The following is an 18406-nucleotide window of genomic DNA, read 5'->3' on the forward strand; positions in this document are numbered from 1 at the left end:
GGCTGGAGGTGGCCTGTGATGAAGGCTGCAAACCTACCCAGCCGCAGCCCTGGGAAGGTGGGCTCTACAGGTCACGGAAACTTTTCCCCTGGAGCTGCCTGCTTCTGAGGGTAACAGTCACGCCCAGCCAAGACCAGGCCTGGGGCGTTAGTGGGTGACCTAGGCAGCTGCAGGCACTGCGGGGCGGGGGGCTGGGTCTACACAGCCTGCGTCTGGGCCCACCGTCCGTTGTGTGTCTGCTGTGCGCAGCCACAGCTGAACTGCCCTTCCAGACCATCTGGAGGCCGCGGGGGTACTCTGGGGACCAAGACTCCATGTGCCAGAGAGGATTGGGGGCGGGGCGGTGCTAGGAGCTCAAAGCGAGCCTGGGAAGACCCTCTCCTTATCACCCTTTCTTGCCTTGGGTCTGTCCACTGAGTAGCATACAAGACCGGGGTGGCCAGGGTCCGTTCTGCTCTGGGAATCAGAGACTGTATGTACCCAGGTGGTGGGCGTGCAGTGATCAGTGGCGTGGGACCACAGAGGGGCATTCGGCTCAGCCTAGAGGAACATGCCCTCCTCCTCCCCCTCCTTGGAGGTGGTGACAAGAAGCTGGATATTTACACAAAAATAGGAAGAGTGGTGAAGTGGGGGCACCTCAGGCCTGCGGGGCGCTTTGCAGCGCGTAGTAGGTGTTCATTGAGTGTGTGTCGCAACAGGCAAAGATGAGTCCATATAAGGACGTGGAACCTGTGGCCAGGAAGGAGGCGGCTTGTTCCAGTTCACGGTACAAGGCTGTGCTCAGCCAATGGGACCGCTCCTCCCTTGAAGGTTGCAGAGGCCACAGCCTGGTGGGAAAGATGACCACCACTCAGCACACAGTGGCAGACACAGGTTCACAGTCCAGTAGACTTGCTGAGCCTCCTGTATCACCACTCCACGCAAGGGCAAACTTTCCCAGCCTGTATACTCCCTGCCTCCTGGGGATGGGACTGTCCTGTCCCTGGCCTTGTATCTTTCAGCTGCAGGCATCTTGCCAGCTGCCTCAGGACCTGCCAACCCTACAGTTCACCGGGCTGGCGTTGTGGGGTGATGGGCGGGGGGCCTTTCTTGCTGCCTGTTGATGAGGGCTGGTTCTGGGGGTTCGTGGAACGTTGAACTGGGTGGAGTGCTGGGGCGGTGGGGGGGGGATGGGACCGGATCTGCAGAGCAGGGATGAGAGGCTGTCAGGTGGGCGGCTCCAGGCAGCAAGGTGGGGTGCAGAGCAGACCTGATCCCCAAGCAGGACCTGTGTTGCCACTGGGCCTCCATTCAGCTGGCCAAGAGACAGGAGCTCCAGCCCCACCCCGCCTCAGGCTGCAGCATTCCTGGCCTGTCCTCCTGGCTTGTGGTTCTCTCTGTCTGCGGCGGCCACTTCCTGGTGCTCTCCTATGCACCCTTCAAGTCCCATCCCAGAAAGCCCCTCTTTGGGGAAGCCTTTTAGCTTCTGTAACCACGCCTTCCTCCCTACCTCAGACCAAGGCTTGCAGCTGGCATTTAGAACTGGGCCTCACCCACCAGGCTGCCAGCCCTCCCAGGGTCTCCATCACCCCCACTCCTTCCCACCACAGCCACCCCAGGGCTCTTCGCTGTTGAATGAGTGACTGCTTGGGTGTCCTCAGATGGCAGGTTGGAGGTGGCCGAGCAGCCTGGGGTGAGGGGCAGGGAGGAGCTGAAGAGAGAAAGCAAGCAGCGGAGCAGGAAAAGAGGAAGTAGAGCTGGCTGGCCAGGGGGCGGGCCGAGCAGGGGAGAAGTGAACAGGTTCTCTTCTGTGCTTGGGAACTTTGCCCTGGAAGGGAGTTTTCGGAGCTGTCACTGGGGCACGCACGCAGCCCCCGGAGAACCCTCGGTTGAACTCAGCCAAGGGGACTCCACCTGCCTGGCTGGGACTTTTGTTTTTTCCCCTCCAAGTCTTTGCTTTGGTGACGCCCCCACCCTGCAAGGCCTCCAGGCAACTGACTCTTACAGCGCAGACCCAGGGACCACTCCTTGGCCCTCCCGCAAAACAACCACCCAGCCACTTTGCCCTGGGCACTGCGGCGCCCTCCCTACCCTGCCAGGAGGGAATCCAACCTCCTTTTTATTATTATTATTATTTTTGATGCAAGGTCTTGCTCTGATGCCCAGGCTGGAGTGCAATCACAGCTCACTGCAGCCTCGACCTCCTGGGCTCAAAGCCCTCACAAGTAGCTGGGACTATAGGCACACACTTCCATGCCTGGCTAATTTTTAAATTATCTGTAGAGGTATGGCTTCTCACCATGTTGCCCAGGCTGGTCTCCAGCTCCGGGGGGCTCAAGCGATCCTCCCGCCTCAGCCTCCCAAAGTCCTGGGATTACAGGCATGAGCCACCATGCCCGTCCTCAAGCTCCATTTTGTAGAGGAAGGAACTGAGACAGAGCTTCCCTCCTAGACTTGTTAGCTCCAGGAGGACGGGGACCCTGAACACAGTAGGTGCTCAGTGAGAAGATAGTGAATGAATGAGTGAATGAATGAGGGGGTGCAACATTCCAGGAGACACACCCCCATTCACAGACTAGGAAACTGAGTCAGGACTGGGGAAGCGCTCAAGTCCCCAAATGCGGTGGAAAGGACTCTAGGCTCAGGGCCCCTGAGGTGGCAGCCCCGCCTCTGGCCTCACACTGCCCCTCCCTGGTAAAGTGTCCCCTGGAATGTCCCCAGGGCCTGAGTCCAAAGGCTGTTTGAAAGTCTGAATTCCTCGGCCCTACCTCCCTCCTCAGCATTTATCACCTGAGGCCCAGAGAGGACACTATCAGCCTCTGGTCGCATGGCAGCAAGTGGGGTGTCTCCCACTGGGGTGTGATGGCTTGCACCTGTAATCCCAGCATTTTGGGAGGCCGAGGAGGGAGGATCGCTTGAGCCCAGGAGTTGGAGACAAGCTTGGGCAACATGGGAGATCCTGTCTCTACAAAATCAGCTGGGTGCTGTGGCACGTGCCTGTACTCCCAGCTAATTGGGAGGCTGGGGCGGGAGGATTGCTTGAGCGTGGAAGGTCAAGGCTATAGCCAGCTATGATCAAGTCACTGCATTCCAGCTTGGATGACAGAGGAAGACCCTGTCTCAAAAAAAAAAAAAGGAAAATTAAATTTAAAAATCAGATGCTCCAGGCTGGGCGTGGTGGCTCACGCCTGTAATCCCTGCACTTTGGGAGGCCGAGGCGGGTGGATCACCTGAGGTCAAGAATTCAAGATCAGCCTGGCCAACATGATGAAACCTTGTCTCTACTAAAAATACAAAATATTATCTGGGCATAGTGGCGCATGCCTGTAATCCCAGCTACTCAGGGGGCTGAGGCAGGAGAATCACTTGAACCCAGGAGGCAGAGGTTGCAGTGAGCCGAGATTGCGCCATTGCACTCCAGCCTGGGTGACGAGCAAAACTCCGTCTCAAAAACAAAACAAAACAAAAGTTGGGTGCTCCAGCTTTTATTCATTTAAAAATAAAATAGCCGGGCACAGTGGCTCACACTGTAATCCCAGCATTTTGGGAGGCTGAGGCAGGGGGATCTCTTGAGTCCAGGAGTTCAAGACCAATCTGAGCAGCATAGTGAGACCCTGTTTCTACAAAAAAAAAAAAAGACAAAATTAGCTGGGCATGGTGGCATATGCCTATAGTCCCAGCTACTGGGGAGGCTAAGGTGGAAGAATTGCCTGAGCCTGAGAGGTCAAGGCTGCGGTGAACCAAGATCATGCCACTGCACTCCAGCCTGGGTGACAGAGAACCTGTGTCAAAAAAAAAAAAAAAAAAAAGTAAAAGAAAAAGAAAAATTAGGTGCTCCAGGTTTATTTATTTAATTTATTTTTAGAGATAAGGTCTCTAAAAATTTTAGAGACAGGGTGTAGCTCTGTGGCCCAGGCTGGAGTGCAGTGGCATGATCACAGCTCACTGGAGCCTTGACCTCCTGGGCTCAAGCGATCCTCCTGTCTCAGCCTCTTGAGTAACTGGGACGGCAGGGACGCCACTACATCTGACTAACATTTTTATTTTTATATTTTGTGGAGGTGGGGTCTCTCTGCAATGTAACAGGATGTCTCTCCCTGTGTTGCCCAGGCTGGTCTCGAACTGCTGAGCTGAAGTGATCCTCTCACCTCAGCCTCCCAAAGTGCTGGGATTAGAGGTGTGAGCCACCGCAACTGGCCTCAGTTTTTTGTTGTTGTTGTTGTTTTTAGTTGTTGTTTTGAGATGGAGTCTTGCTCTGTCGCCCAGGCTGGACTGCAGTGGCACAGTCTCAGCTCACTGCAACCTCTGCCTCCCAGGTTCAAGCTATTTTCCTGCCTCAGCCTCCTGAGTAGCTGGGACTACTGGCTCGCAGCACCATGCCCAGTTAATTTGTGTGTGTGTGTGTGTGTGTGTGTGTGTGTGTGTGTGTATTTTTAGTAGAGATGGAGTTTCACCATGTTGGCCAGGCTGGTCTCAAACTCCTGACTTCAGGTGATCTGCCCACCTTAGCCTCCCAAAGTGCTGGGATTATAGGCGTGAGCTACCGTGCCTGGACGGTTTATTTTTATTTTTATTTATTTTTTCCTTTTTTGAGACAGAGTCTTGCTCTGTCACCCAGGCTGGAGTGCAATGGCGCCATCTTGGCTCACTGCAACCTCTGCTTCCCAGGTTCAAGCAATTCTCTTGCCTCAGCCTCCTGAGTAGCTGGGATTATAGGCACCCACCACCCCACCCAGCTAATTTTGTATTTTTGGTAGAGATGGGGTTTCACCATGTTGGCCAGGCTGGTCTCAAACTCCCGACCTCAGGTGATCCGTCCGCCTTGGCCTCCCAAGGTGATGGGATTACAGCTGTGAGCCACCACACCAGGCCGTTATTTATTTATTTGTTTATTTTGAGATGGTGTCTCACCCTCTGTCGCCAGGCTGGAGTGCAATGGTGCCATCTTGGCTCACTGCAACCTCCACCTCCAGAGTTCAAGCGATTCCCCTGCCTCAGCCTCCCGAGTAGCTGGGACTACAGGGGCGTGCCACCACGCCCAGCTAATTTTTTTTGTATTTTAATAGAGACGGGGTTTCACCATGTTGGCCAGGATGGTCTCCGTCTCCATCTCCTGACCTCGTGATCCTCCCGCCTCAGCCTCCCAAAGTGCTGGGATTACAGGCATGAGCCACCGTGCCCAGCCTATTTTATTTTTTTAAATGAAACAGAGTGGGGTCTCTCTGCCTCCTGGCCACCTTCTCAGCCTTAAGGGCCAGCTTCAGGCTGCCTTCTCCAGGAAGCCTGCCATGACTCCCTCCCACTTCTACTCTAACAGCAGAAGGTTTCCTGCTCAGAAAGGGGCAGTGACCCAGCCAGGATCACGCAGTAAGGGCACAGCCAGGAGCTGAAGGGCCTTTCGCCTGGAGCAGCTCCTGGATCATACCGCTTCTGCATGCAGCACACTGTCACTGATCAGCCAGACATGCTTCCAGAGTTAACTGGCACTATTTTGAGAAATGAGAAAAGCACCCTGAAGAAAGCAAGCACAATTCCCAAGACAGATCTCAAATGAGAGAGAGATCAAGAGAACAAGTTTAATGGTGTCAGGAGGAAAAGCAACAGGTTTCCTTAAGAATGAGGGTATTGGGGGATGCTGGGTGCAGTGACTCACGCCTGTAATCCCAGCACTTTGGGAGGCCGAGGTGGGCAGATCACGAGATCAGGAGTTTAAGACCAGCCTGGCCAACATGATGAAAGCCCGCCTCTACTAAAAGTACAAAAATTAGCCGAGTATGGTGGCACGCACCTGTAGTCCCAGCTACTCGGGAGGCTGAGGCAGGAGAATCGCTTGAACCTGGGAAGCGGAGGTTTCAGTGAGCCACGATCGTGCCACTGCACTCCAGCCTGGGCTACAGAGTGAGACTCTGTCTCAAAAAAAAAAAGAAGGAGGGTGTTGGGCCGAGTGTGGTGGCTCACGCCCATAATCCCAACACTTTGGAAAGCCAAGGTAGGAGGATTACTTGAGTCCAGGAGTTCGAGACCAGCCTGGGCAACATAGCAAGACCGTGTCTCTATATTTAAAAAAAAAAAAAGGAAGGTGCTTTTTTTAATTTTTTGAGTCAGGGTCTCACTCTGTCGCCAGGCTGGAGTGCAGTGGTGCAATCTTGGCTCGCTCCAGGCTCAACCTTTTGGCCTCCATCGATCCTCCTACCTCAGCCTCCTGACTTACTAGTACTGCAGGTGTGCACCACCATGCCCAGGTAATGTTTTGTAGAGACAAGGTTTTGCCATTTGCCCAGGCTGGCCTCCAACTCCTGGGTTCAAACAATCCACCTGCCTCGGCCTCCCAAAGTGCTGGAATTACAGTCATGAGCCACTGCATGCAGCAGAGAGTGCTACTTAAAAAGCAGTCGGGGGCCGGGCGTGGTGGCTCACGCCTGTAATCCCAGTACTTTGGGAGGCTGAGGCGAGTGGATCACGAGGTCAGGAGATCGAGACCATCCTGGCTAACACGGTGAAACCCTGTCTCTACTAAAAATATAAAAAATTAGCTGGGCGTGGTGGCGGGCACCTGTAGTCCCAGCTACTCAGGAGGCTGAGGCAGGAGAATGGCTTGAACCCGGGAGGCGGAGGTTGCAGTGAGTTGAGATGGCGCCATTGCACTCCAGCCTGGGCAACAGGGCAAGACTCCGTCTACAAAAAAAAAAAAAAAAAAAAAAAGCAGTCAGGGAGGGCTCCTCAGAGGAGGTGACCAGCAGAGCCTTGGTCCCCACATACACCTGGCCTCCAGACCTAGCTTGGGGTGGTCACCTAGCTGCCTTCAGTAGCTTTGCCCTGGGCCTCCCCAGCTCCTTGGCAGAGGCACCAGACTAAGGGGGATCCCTGCCCCAGAGGAAGTGGGAACTCTAACACTTCTTGGGAGAGTTTTAAAAAATCCTTAAAAACCACCCTCTGTCTCCAGCCCTCAGGATACCCAGAGAAACCCTTCCAGCCTTCGAAGGTAGTTCCTGGACTTGCTTATTTGATTGAATTATTCAGAAAAAGAAAATGCGGTTCCCTGGGCTTCCCCCTTACACACACACACACACCACACACCACACACACCACACACACACCACACACACACACCTCACACACACCACACACACCACACACCACACACACCCCACACACACCACACACACCACACACCCCACACACACACCCCACACACCACACACCCACACACCCCACACACACCACACACCACACACCCCACACACCACCACACACACCCACACACCACCACACACACCACACACACCCACACACACCCCACACACACACACCCCACACACATACCCCACACACACACCCCACACACACACCCACACACACACCCCACACACACCACACACACACACACACACACACACAACCCTTTTTGCTTTCTCTGGACCCATCTGCTATAGGGCCAGCTCTCCCCATTCTCCAGATGAGAAACAGAGACCACCCGTGCCGAGAGGAACTGGGTCCTTTGGGGCCTGAAGGCCTAGGCTGTGGGGGGATAGAGGGGGAGGCTTCGGGCACCCTCATCCTCCCCGGGACTCACAATCACTCTCCTAGCGGCCAAGGTAGCCCTCGGGATTCAGGACCCTTCTGGTTGTCCCGAGAGGGGCCTCAGAAGCTGGGTGACAAGTTGGGCCAGGAGAGATGGGGGTCAGTAGCAAATTCAAGTTCAGGTCAAGTAGAGTTCCCGAGGCCCCGGCTCTGACACCCTCTTGGGGTGCTGCACGGGCCAAGGGTGGGTCCTTCCCATACTAAGGACTGTCCCAGGCAGTGGCTTTGCTGCCCTGGGCCTCCCGCCCTCAGCTGTGAAAAGGGGCAGGGGGTTACCTAGCTCCCAGGTGGCCCCTGAGAGGAGCCAGTGAGGCGGGGTCTGCAGTCCAGGCCCAGGGTCAGTATGAGGGACTCGCCCCCTTCCTGGCTGGGTGGGCTTATCCCTGACACTCTCCTGCCTGGCCTGGGTCCTCAGAAATGCCCCTTGGAGCTGGGCGTAGTGGCTCATGCCTATAATCCCAGCACTTTGGAAGGCCGAGGCGGGCAGATCACCTGAGGTCAGGAGTTCAAGACCAGCCTGGGCAACATGGGGAAACCCCATCTCTACCAAAAATACAAAAACTTAGCTGGGTGTGGTGGCAAGCACCTGTAATCCCAGCTACTCGGGAGGCTGAGGCAGGAGAATCAGTTGAACCCAGGATGTGGAGGTTGCAGCGAGCTGAGATCGAGATCACACCATTGCACTCCAGCCTGGGCGAGAAGAGCAAAACTCAGTCTCAAAGAAAAAGAAAGAAAGAGACAAAGAGAGAAAGAGAGAAAGAGAGGCTGGGCGCGGTGGCTGACACCTGTAATGCGAGCGCTTTGGGAGGCCGAGGTGGGCAGGATCACCTGAGGTCAGGAGTTTGAGACCAGCCTGGCCAGCATGGTGAAACCCCATCTCTACTAAAAATACAAAAATTAGCTGGGCGTGGTGGCGGGCACCTATAGTCGCAGCTACTCGGGAAGCTGGGGCAGGAGAATCACTTGAACCCGGGAGGTGGAGGTTGCAGTGAGCTGAGATCGCGCCATTGCACTCCAGCCTGGGCGACAAAGAGCGAAATTCTGTCTCAAAAAAAGAAGAAAGAGAGAGAGAGAGAGACGAGGAAGGAAGGCAGGCAGGCAAGCAGGCCCCTTGGGAGGCCAGGCACCTCTCAGCCTCAGTCTCCCTTGTTCTGAGGTGGGGTGAAGATTCCCACCCATGGTTCTGATGTGGGGGACACGTGATTGGGCTGGGATGGAGCTCACATCCTTCAGCCCCTCGGGGGTGCCTGAAGAACTAAGAACGGAGGTCGAAGCACAGTGGCTCACGCCCGTAATCCCAGCAAGCAGGTAGGTGGCTAAATACAAAAATTAGCTGGGCGTGGCGGCACATGCCTGTAATCCCAGCTATTCGGGAGGCTGAGGTGGGAGACTTGCTTGGACCCAGGAGGCAGAGGTTGCAGTGAGCTGACGTCGCGCCATTGCACTCCAGCCTGGGCAACAAGAGCAAAACTCCATCTCAAAAAAAAAAAAAGAGAGGATTGCCTGAGCCCAGGAGTTCGAGGTTGCAGTGAGCCATGATCGTACCTCTGCACACCAGCCTGGGAGACAGAGCGAGACCCTTTCTCTAAAAAATAAATTTTAAAATAAGGCCCGGCGCGGTGGCTCACGCTTGTAATCCCAGCACTTTGGGAGGCCGAGGCGGACGGATCACGAGGTCAGGAGATCGAGACCACGGTGAAACCCCGTCTCTACTAAAAAATACAAAAAATTAGCCGGGCATGGTGGCGGGCGCCTGTAGTCCCAGCTACTCGGAGAGGCTGAGGCAGGAGAATGGCGTGAACCCAGGAGGCGGAGCTTGCAGTGAGCCGAGATTGCGCCACTGCACTCCAGCCTGGGTGACAGAGCGAGACTCCATCTCAAAAAAAAATAATAATAAAAAAATAAATAAATTAAATAAATAAATAAATAAAATAGGCCGGGCGCGGTGGCTCATGCCTGTAATCCCAGCACTTTTGGAGGCCGAGGCAGGCAGATCACAAGGTCAGGAGGTCGAGACCATCCTGGCTAACATGGTGAAACCCCGTCTCTACTAAAAATACAAAAATTAGCCGGGCGTGGTGGTGGGCGCCTGTAGTCCCAGCTACTCAGGAGGCTGAGGCAAGAGAATCGCTTGAACCCAGGAGGTGGAGGTTGCAGTGAGCCGAGATCACACCATTGCACTCCAGCCTGGGCAACAGAGCAAGACTTCACCACAAACACACACACACACACACACACACACACACACACACACACACACACACACACATTTTATTTATTTAAAAATAAAAAAAAAAATGTCCCTTGGAGGTGGGGCAGTGGCGGTATGGGAGGGTGAGGCCCCCTTGGAGGGGTGGAGAAGGGGAGAAAAGGGAGGTATTGGGAGGTGCAGGCGGGCGGGGCGGCTGCTGACTCAGGAGGCCACTGGCTCACCTGCCTTGGGGCTCAGCCTGTCCTCCTGGCTGCCCCCAGTCCAGAGAGAAGAAGAGAAGACAGAGGCCCCAAGGGCCTACTGTGTGCCGGGTGCGTGTCAGGGTGGTGCCCACGTCACCTCATCGAAAGCTCCCCACTCCCCTGTCGGCCAAGTGGGACTCTCCCATTTCTCAGATGAGTAAACCGAGGCCAGGGAAAGTGAGAGACTTGGCCCTGTAGTTAACACGGTTCAGCTATTACCAGGATGTTCTGGAACATGATTGTCCAGGTCTTGGCCCAGGGCCACCGTTCATGGCGAGCTTCCAAGGGCCCACCAAGTCGTTCAGCCTCTGTGTGGTTGCTGTTCCCAGCCCCATGTTTCAGATGGGTAAACTGAGGTTCAGAGTGGCCAGTGGGAAGAGGCAGAGCCAGGCTCGGTGGTTGCAGTTGGCCACGCTGCCCTGCCGGGGGGCGCATGCAGGGCTCACTTGGTGCTCCTGAGCTGGCGTGGGCTCCTGCAGTCCCGGGGCCTGCCTGCCCAAGGGGAAATCCGATCACAGCCACCGTGCAGCATCACCAGGCCCTCCTCAGCCAGAAATCTCTGCCACTGCTGGGCTCGCCAGGAACCTGAGCCGGCCCGTGGGGGACAGGCCCAGCTGTCTGGGCTTCCTGAGGTGTCTCCATGTGCTGCTCTGTGCCAGGTGCTGGGGACAGGAGGGGACCTCCCTGGCATGCACTGCCTACTGGGGACAGGGGCACAGAGCTGGCCAGCCCTGATCCCATGAGACTGGTCCTGTGCAAACCCAGGGAAAGCCCCAGACCCAGCCTCAGTGCAGGGAGAGTCCCAGAGGCCTCCCAGTCCTCAATTTTGGCGGCTCAGGCAAGAAGGGGTTTGGGGTTTCCCTAGGGACTTCAGCTTCTGCTGGGGACAGGGCACAGGCAGGGCTCCCTGACCTCCCCGAGGAAGCCCCACCGCTCCGTTTCCCAAGTCTCTAGCGGGTAATTTTTTTTTTTTTTTGAAGCAGAGTCTCGCTCTGTTGTCCAGGCTGGAGTGCAGTGGCACGATCTAGGCTCACTGTAAGCTCCGCCTCCCGGGTTCACGCCATTCTCCTGCCTCAGCCTTCCGAGTAGCTGGGCTATAGGCACCCGCCACCATGCCCGGCTAACCTTTTTTTGTATTTTTAGTAGAGGCGGGGTTTCACCATGTTAGCCAGGATGGTCTCGATCTCCTGACCTCGTGATCCGCCCGCCTCGGCCTCCCAAAGTGCTGGGATTACGGGCGTGAGCCACCGCGCCCAGCCTCTAGGGGGTAATTTTTGCTACTTAAGTCACCTCATCTGGCATGGTGGCTCATGCCTGTAATCCTAGCACTTTAGGAGGCCTAGGCGGGCAGTTCACATAAGGCCAGGAGTTCGGGACCAGCCTGGCCAATATGACGAAATCCCATCTCTACTAAAACTACAAAAATTAGCAGGGCATCGTGGCATATGCCTATAATCCCAGCTACTCAGGAGGCTGAGGCATGAGAATTGCTTGAACTGGAGAGGCGGAGGTTGCAGTGAGCTGAGATCACACCACTGCACTCCAGCCTGGGCAACAGTAGAGACACTGTCTCTAATAATAATAATGATAAAGTCACGTGGGCTGTCTGATAGCCAGGGGCCATCAAGGCCAGGGATGACCAAGGCCCAATGTTGGAACCTCCATACCTTTGTCCCTGGGGCCACCTGGGCTACCCAGACATGTAGCATTGGGGGTGACAGTGGAGGAAGGCACACAGATGTCCCTGAGGCTGTGACCCGGGACATGTAAGGCTGGAGGGCTGGTCCAGGCTCAGGTGGGACTTAGCAGTGAGACAACTGTGCACAGGCCAGGGTGCTAAGCGTCGGGCCCTCTTAGCTCAGCAAAGCTGGAACGAAGCCGGGCGCGGTGGCTCACGTCTGTAATCCCAGCGCTTTGGGAGGCTGAGGCAGGCAGATCACGCGAGATTGGGAGTTCAAGACCAGCCTGACCAACATGGAGAAACCTCGTCTCTACTAAAAATACAAAAAAATTAGCCGGGCTTGGTGGCACATGCCTGTAATCCCAGCTACTCCAGAGACTGAGGCAGGAGAACTACTTGAACCCGGGAGGCGGAGGTTTCCGTGAGCCAAGATCGCACCATTGCACTACAGCCTGGGCAACAAGAGCGAAACTCTGTCTCAAAAAAAAAAAAAAAGCCAGAGTGAAGAGCGCCCCAGATCCGGTGGGGCTCTCCAGAAATGGGCGTAGCATCCTTCCCACGCTGCAAGACCCCCAGAATAGTCTTTTGAGGACCCAGATCTTTCCTTCTCGGAGCCACTTTCAGGCTTTATATTAAGTAGGGTTCAGCCATGCCACTCACACACTGGATGTCGTTGGAAAGTGACTCAGCCTCTTCAAGCCCACAAGTCTCAGCAAGGCCCTGTGTGGGTCAGGTGCAGCGGCTCATGCCTATAATCCCAATCCTTTGGGAGGCTGAGTTGGGAGGTTCGCTTGAAGCCAGGAATTTGAGACCAGCCTGGGCAACGTAGTGAGACCCCATCTCTACAGGAAAAAATTTTAAAATTTAGCTGTGTGTGATAACATGTGCCTGTGGCCCCAGCTACTCAGGAGGCTGAGGCAGGAGAATGGTGTGAACCCAGGAGGCGGAGCTTGCAGTGAGCCGAGATTTCGCCACTGCACTCCAGCCTGGGCGACAGAGCGAGACTCTGTCTCAAAAAAAAAAAAAAAAAAAAAAAAAAAAAGAGGGGGAAACCAGGCTCAGAGATGAGTGAAGGCTCAGCCAGAATCACACAGCACATGTGGCGAGCTAGAGCCCAGGCCTGGGGGGCCCGGTGCGGGGGCTGCACCTTGCATGCCACTGGGATAGTGAGGACAATTTGAGTATTTTTAAAATTTTTATTTATTTATTAATTATTATTATTATTATTTGAGACGGAGTCTCACTCTGTCACCCAGGCTGGAGTGCAGTGGCGTGGTCCTGGCTCACTGCAAGCTCTGCCTCATGGGTTCACACCATTCTCCTGCCTCAGCCTCCCGAGTAGCTGGGACTACGGGCACCCGCCACCATGCTTGGCTAATTTTCTGTATTTTTTAATAGCGATGGGGTTTCACTGCATTAGCCAGGATGGTCTCGATCTCCTGACCTCGTGATTCACCCGCCTCGGCCTCCCAAAGTGCTGGGATTATAGGCGTGAGCCACCGCGCCTGGCCATTTATTTTTTGATACAGAGTCACTCTGTCGCCCAGGCTGGAATGCAGTGGGACCATCTCAGCTCATTGCAACCTCCGCCTCCCAGGTTCAACTGATTCTCCTGCCTCAGCCTCCTGAGTAGCTGGGACTACAGGCGCCTGCCACCATGCCCAGCTAATTTTTGTATTTTTAGTAGAGACGGGGTTTCACCATGTTGGCCAGGCTGCTCTTGAACTCCTGACCTTAGGTGATCTGCCCGCCTCGGCCTCCCAAAGGGCTGGGATTACAGGCGTGAGCCACCAAGCCCGGCCACAATTTGAGTCTTCTGCTGGGCCAGGCTGGTCTGTCCAGGGCGGGTGCAGGACACCAAAGCCGGGTGTGGTGGTGCACGCCTGTGGTCTCAGATACTCGGGAGGCTGAGGTGGGAGGATTGCTTGAGCCCAGGAGGTCAAGGCTGCTGTGAGCTATGATTGTGCCACTGCACTCCAGCCTGGGCAACAGAGGGAGACCCCTTAACTAACTGAATGAATGAATGAATGAATGAATGAAGGCAACCTGAGCTGCATTCCTTGGCCTGCCAACCTGCCCAGCCCCATCCCTCAGCCCTCCCTGAGTCTGAGGGCCCTGCAGGTCCCACACAGGGCCAGGCTCCGTCTTGCTTCTGCAAATTTGCACCTTCCATTCCATTCCCTGCCACACTGCTCCCAGGTCACCATGGATGCTGGACAACTGCCACCGTCTCCTTGGAGAAGCCCTCCATCATCTCAGCCCCCAATGTCAGGTATTCAACCTGCAAATCCTCCCTGCGGGTGCTGGGCTCTCCAGAGCGCTGGGCTGCGTGCAGGGGACTCAGGGGAGAACCGGCCCCACCCAGCTCCTTCCTCACAGAGCTTTCAGAGGCTGGGGGCCTCCCTGATCCCCTCCCAGCTCCCAAGGCCCCTGCTGCCCCCACCCTGCAGACTGGGACTCCGTGAGGCTGGGCTCTGGCTTGGTTATTGTGGCTCCAGCACACAGCAGGCACCGTGGCTATAGTAGGCGTGCATGGGAAGTCAGGAGGAGCAGACCTGCCATCTCCCCTGCTGAGGACACAGCCCGGCCTGCGTGCCTTGGCGGCCTGGGCCCAGTGACTGAGCCTCTTGGCCCAGTTCCTTGCCCACCTTGAAGATCTGTAGGGAGGGATAAAGAGATCAAGTCCAAGGCCGGGTGCGGTGGTTCACGCCTGTAATCCCAGCACTTTGGGAGGCCGAGCCGGGCAGATCTCGAGGTCAGGAGTTCGAGACGAGCCTGGCCATCATGGTGAAACCCCGTCTCTACTAAAAATACAAAAATTGGCCAAGCATGGTGGCAGGCGCCTGTAATCCCAGCTGAGGCAGGAGAATTGCTTGAACCCGGGAGGTGGAGGTTGCAGTGAACCGAGATCGAGCCACTGCACTCCAGCCTGGGGCAACAAAGCAAGACTCCATCTCAAAAAAAAAAAAGAGATCAAGTCTGGCGCAGCCCCAGGAAGCAATCTTGGGCTGGGCACACCGCATTTCTGTGACATAAAGGCAGTGACACCTCATCACTGTCACAGGGTTGCTGGGGTTGGGGGCTAGAGGAGAGGAGGAGCCTCCGTTGAGGGCTCCAAGAAGGGACAGAGGGGTGATGCTCATGGGTCCTGGAGACACCTTTTGGGTGGTTCGTGCCCTCCATCCTGGGCCACTTTGGGGAGGTGAAGGAGGGAAGCGTTAAGGGACAAGATCCCCCTGTTCCCAGTTTCTCTCCGGAGCCAGGGTTTCTCTGATTTGAAGAAACAGGTGTCACAACCCAGGAAGTCCACTGATGGCATCTGCCCTGGGGCACCGGCATTTAGGGCTGATCACTGAGGTCTGCACCTCCCAAGGCTGCTGTGCCCATTCCTGGGCACCCCAAAGGGGAAGAAAACCTCCTGAATGTGCACCGGGAGAGGACCCATCCCATGCGGTGACAGAACTCCATGATAGCGCCCAGCGCTCTGGATATTCAAACTGTGGGGCCCAGCAAGGGAGAACTGGTGGTCGGGCAGGGTCAGAGGCGTTTTGAGGGTGTGCAATGGCTGCTGTGATGTGCCACTGGCATGCCTAATACATGCAAGACTTGCTGCCAGGCCCTAAGCTGCAGAGCCACCTGGCCCAAGGTCACTGTGGTGGCAGGGAGCCCACATCCATCAGCTGCTGGCCACAGGATTGCGAGCCCTGGCCATCTCTGCCCAATGCCAGGCACTTCTGAAGGGACTTCCAGCTACAGAGCTCCTGTGGGGTGGGTCGGGGTGTCCCTGGCCATCATGGTGTCCCTGGGCCTGCATTGAAGCTCAACTTCTGTTGGCCCCAAGGGCACTTCTTTTTTTTTTTTTTTTTTTTTTTTTTGAGATGGAGTCTCGCTCTTTCACCCAGGCTGGAGTGCAGTGGCGCGATCTCGGCTCACTGCAGGCTCCGCCCCCCGGGGTTCACGCCATTCTCCTGACTCAGCCTCCCGCGTAGCTGGGACTACAGGCGCCTGCCACCTCGCCCAGCTAAGTTTTTGTATTTTTAGTAGAGACGGGGTTTCACCGTGTTAGCCAGGATGGTCTCGATCTCCTGACCTCGTGATCCGCCCCCCTCGGCCTCCCAAAGTGCTGGGATTACAGGTGTGAGCCACCGCGCCCGGCTGGCACTTCTTTTTTTTTTTTTTTTTTTTTTTTTTGAGACAGAGTTGCTGTCGCCCAGGCTGGAGTGCAGTGGCGCCATCTCGGCTCACTGCAGGCTCCGCCCCCTGGGGTTCACGCCATTCTCCTGCCTCAGCCTCCCGAGTAGCTGGGACTACAGGCGCCTGCCACCTCGCCTGGCTAATTTTTTGTATTTTTTAGTAGAGACGGGGTTTCACTGTGTTAGCCAGGATGGTCTCGATCTCCTGACCTTGTGATCCGCCCGCCTCGGCCTCCCAAAGTGCTGGGATTACAGGCGTGAGCCACCGCGCCCGGCGGCACTTCTTAATATATGTTCTACTCTTTGTTTTTTTTTTTCTGAAACAGAATCTCGCTCTGTCACCTGGGCTACAGTGCAGTGGCATGATCTCGGCTCACTGCAACCTCTGCCTCCTGGGTGCAAGTGATTCTCCTGCCTCAGCCTCCCAAGTAGCTGGGATTACAGGCTCATGACACCATGCCCGGCTAATTTTTTGTATTTTTAGTAGAGATGGATCGGGGTCTGTTGCCCAGGCTAGTCTGGCACTCCTGGGCTCAAGCAGTCCACCTGCCTTGGCCTCTCAAAGTGCTGAGATTGCAGGCATGAGTCACCACACCCAGCCTATATCCATCCATCCATCCATCCATCCAGACAAAGTCTGGCTCTCTGGCTGTGTTGCCCAGGCTGGAGCACAGTGGTATGATCTCAGCTCACTGACCTCCTGGGTTTGACCTCAGCCTTGACCTCCTGGGTTCAAGCAATCTCGCTGCCTCAGCATCCCAAGTCACTGAGACTACAGGTACATGCCACTATGTCTGGCTGTTTTTTTTTTTTTTTTTTTTTTTGGAGACGGAGTCTCGCTCTGTTGCCCAGGCTGGAGTGCAGTAGCACGATCTTGGCTCACTGCAAGCTCTGCCTCCCGGGTTCACACCATTCTCCTGCCTCAGCCTCTCCGAGTAGCTGGGACTACAGGTACCCGCCACCACGCCCGGCTAATTTTTTGTATTTTTAGTAGAGACAGGGTTTCACCGTCTCGATCTCCTGACCTCGTGATCCACCCGCCTTGGCCTCCCAAAGTGCTGGGATTACAAGGGTGAGCCACCACGCCCGGCCTGTCTGGCTGTTTTATTTTTTGTAAAGATGGGATCTTGCTGTGTTGTCCAGGCTGGTCTCAAGTGATACTCCAGCCTGGGCCTCCCAAAGTGCTGGGATTACAGGCGTGAGCCACTGTGCCTGGTCTTCTCTAGTCCTTGGAGCACCAAATTCCTGCCTGCCACAGGGCCTTTGCACTTGCTGTGCCCCGAACATATCCTCCTGTCAGGCTCTCCCTAAATTGTCTCCTTGGTGGACTCCTATTCAGACTTCAAGGCCCAGCCCAAAAGACCCCTCCCTCTCTGGAAAGCCTTGCCAGTTCCACCACACAGAGCTTTTTTAGCTTTCTTACTTATCCTTCAGGGCTCAGTGTCAGCATCACCTCCTACAGGAAGTCCTCCCTGATCCCTAGACTGGGTCAGGACTCTTATAGTATTTTTTGTCACACTGTTCACAATGGATAACTAAGTGTATCTGTGTGATGATGGGTTTATGCTCTGCCTCACTGCTCCACAGGCAGGAATGACATCTGTTTGTTTCTTTTTTGAGACAGGGTCTCACTCTTGGCCCAGGCTGGAGTGCAGTGGCTCGATCATAGCTCACTGCAGCCTCAAACTCTGGGGCTCAAGTGATCCTCCCACCTCAGCCTCCCGAGTAGCTAGGACTACAAGTATACAACACCACACCTGGCTAATTTCTTTTCTTTTTTTTTTTTTTTTTGAGATGGAGTCTTTCCCTGTCGCCCAGGCTGGAGTGCAGTGGTGTAATCTTCAGCTCGATGTAACCTCCGCCCCCGAGGTTCAGGCAATTCTCCTGCCTCAGCCTCCTGAGTAGCTGGGACTACAGGCGCGCACCACTAGGCCCGGCTAATTTTTGTCTCAACTATGAGACAGGGTTTCACAATGTTAGCCAGGCTGGTCTCAAACTCCTGACCTTGTGATCCACCTCAGCCTCCCAAAGTGCTGGGATTACAGGCGTGAGCCACTGTGCCCAGCCACATTTCTTGTACTTTTTGTAGAGATGGGGCTTTCCCTTGTTGCCCCGGCTGGTCTCAAACTCCTGGACTCAAGCAATCCCCCTGCCTCAGCCTCCCAAAGTCTGGGATTACAGGTGCAAGCCACCACATCTGGCCTTGATACCTGTTTTGATCACTTTGGGATCATGGCATATAGTTAGGACTCAATAAACTCAGTTCCTACTTGCAGATAGGAAGAAAGGAAGGAAGGAGGAAGGGAAGGAAGGAAGGAAGGGAAGGAGGGAGGAGGGAAGGAATAAAGGAAGGAAAGAAGGAGGGAGGAAGGAAGGAATAAAGGAAGGAAGGAGGGAAGGGAGGGAGGGAAGGAAGAAGGGAGGGAAGGAAGGGAAGAAGGAGGAAGGGAGGGAGAGAGGGAAGAAGGAGAGGGAAGGAGAGGAAAGGAAAGGAGAGGAGAGAGGGAGAGAGGGCAGA

This window comes from Nomascus leucogenys, chromosome 17, assembly GCF_006542625.1.
Source record: "Nomascus leucogenys isolate Asia chromosome 17, Asia_NLE_v1, whole genome shotgun sequence".
NCBI classification, from domain to species: Eukaryota; Metazoa; Chordata; class Mammalia; order Primates; family Hylobatidae; genus Nomascus; species Nomascus leucogenys.